Here is a 2,500-nt window from a genome sequence, read left to right as displayed (position 1 = left end):
TGAAACCCTACGAATTTCTAGATCTAACTTGAAAAATAAATAATGTCCTTTGAGTAAGCTCGCGGCAAGAGTTAGTGTTTCGGGTGACGTCACCAATGCTACACCACATGCGCACGTTGGTGAGTTACCACACTCTCTTCATCTAAAAGTAGAAGAGACAGTATTGTTGCAGAAGGGAATAAAGGTATTGACGTCAAAGTCTCTGAAAGAATATTACATCTAATATACCCATCATACCAGAAATACTCGCAGATGTACGTCAGAAAATATGTTCCCAGATAACTTTTCTGACTTATTCACTTATTTTCTTTTTATTTATTACCTTGAATCTTATCATAGCTGTGTCTCGCTGATCAAAACAAAGAACTGATGAAATCCTCTGAAATGAACTTTATATAGGGATGGTTAATCTAATTTTCTTTACTATTTTTTTTGCGTTTTTTTTATAAGTATCTTTTGTGTATCAATAGTCAAGCAATTATGAAATTAAATTACAGTAAGTGAAATAAGTTGTAGCTGTCAGGGTTAAAGGGGGTACATGCAGCTGCTTTGTGTGTGTGTGTGTGTGTGTGTGTGTGTGTGTGTGTGTGTGTGTGTGTGTGTGTGTGTGTGTGTGTGTGAGTGTGTGAGTGTGTGTGTGTGTGTGTGTGTGAGCGCGCGCGCTGATACATGGCTGTTTTCAGCACCCATCTACCCTTGTTTTCCGTCAAATTATCAGTTTCATCCGTGTTAAGAAGATGGATTGAAGCGTTTCTCCTTTATATGCAATACGCCATTTCCCCAGGAGGCTGTTACACCTGCACGGAGGAAGCCTATTATCCTGAAGCTACGTAAGGAAAGGGATGAGGGCTTCACGGACTAGCACGGGTTGGTGGGAGGGAAAGCCTTTGGAAAATGTGTCTAGCATGAGAGGCTGAGGGAGATATTAGTGGATGAATGAACACATCTACGTATAATGCCTTTGTTGACGACTACAAGATAAACTACAGAAAGTCTAATCTATTACGTAAATGCAGGGACGACCATCAACCTTACTCCCAACAGAAGAACCAACCGATTTCGTCAATAATCGCAAGGTTCTCCAAAGTAGACTTATTGACGCATTTGTCAAAACTTCCGCACAAAAGTTTAGGTGCTAAGAGGATCTTCAAAAAGTTACGCTAGCTGCTGTGGTCCTTCCTGCTGAATACCGAAGAGGATGAGACGATTTGCTAGTCGTGCCGTGGGTCCAGCTCTTCTCTTACTCTCGGGCCCACGACTCTGATATTTCTATCGCCCAAGTAGATGACGGGGGGATCCTTTGAGAAGCGGAGAATTATGACGTTAAATCTGAATGCCTTTCCATAGACGCATCATTATCGAGATGAAAAATTAAATGTGAGACTTTTCCAGAGGGTATCGTTGGCTTATGGCATTTTCTTCTTTTCTTCTTTTCATTCCCTTGTCACCCAATTCCTCCGTCTTCTTATTATTAGTATTGTCAGCTACGCCCTCGGATCCTCGGGCAATGCTCAGGACTATTAGGTAGACTAGGAATGGCGACAAAGCCTCTGCCTCCAGGGTGTCATCAAAGGACTGATGGAGGTCAACAAAAGCGATACGCGAGAGTGAGACAAAGGAGAATATGGAAGGAGAGAGAGGAGAAGCGAAGCAAGGAGAGAAGAAAGAGATATAGGAATAATGAAAGAGATATAGGAGTAATGATAGGAAGTGCACAGTATGCTGGCTCATGCACCAAGTTGGGCCTGTGTATCAAAGACTCCCCTCACACCTTAACGATGCCAGCCTCACCACACCTCACTACCCTCAGACAGTCTTGTTCCCCACCTTACACACACTTGATATGGCTACATGTAATACGAGCGTTTCTAAGCACATACAAAGGCATTTCATTGAATCATATTATTGGTACCACTACTAAAAATACACATTTTTTTTTTTTCCAACCTCCTCGACTGCAACTTCTGGAACATCTAGTTAGCCTAATATTATTCCCATGATAATCGCAGTACGAATTTGGTAATATTATGAATGTAAATTCCATACAAAAAAAAAAGTTAAATTTTAACCAACAAAACTTATAGAAATAAAAAATGCGTACAAATCCTCAACGGACGTAATACTCTTTGTTCGCTCCTTTCGGCGCCCACGAGGACCTGACCAGGGCGTCAGGGCGTGGTCAAGACCCGATCGACCCACTGCCTCGAGTAGCCCAATAAGACGGCCGCCAAAACAAACATTCGCGGCTGAATCCCCACACGCAGATAAGACTCACAAACAAACATCATCAGAGAAGAAACCACACCAGAGAGAAACACAATACGGCCATTACTGGGACGCCACGGCACAGTTCCATTTTCTTACTCCAACAGGATAAGAGCAAGTGTCCCAGCCAGAGAAACAAAAGACGCCCTAAATCGCGCCGTCTCGCTCCTGCAGCAGAGATCAGCATCGCCTAGCAAACACTACTTCGGCAAACGCAGTAGTTGTGTCAACCTGA

The 2,500-nt window shown here is 42.9% G+C and overlaps 1 protein-coding gene across 1 annotated transcript in view; it reads left to right on the top strand.

Moving 5' to 3' along the window:
- The window catches only part of LOC135099943 (uncharacterized), a 156,415-nt gene that overhangs the window by 26,213 nt on the left and 127,702 nt on the right, over positions 1-2,500 (top strand). The gene's annotated exons all lie outside the window — the stretch shown is intronic.

The sequence above is a fragment of the Scylla paramamosain genome, chromosome 4 (genome assembly GCF_035594125.1).
Source record: "Scylla paramamosain isolate STU-SP2022 chromosome 4, ASM3559412v1, whole genome shotgun sequence".
Lineage (NCBI taxonomy): Eukaryota > Metazoa > Arthropoda > Malacostraca > Decapoda > Portunidae > Scylla > Scylla paramamosain.
Note: the sequence above shows the minus strand (reverse complement) of the source record. Positions and strands in the feature narration are given on the sequence as shown.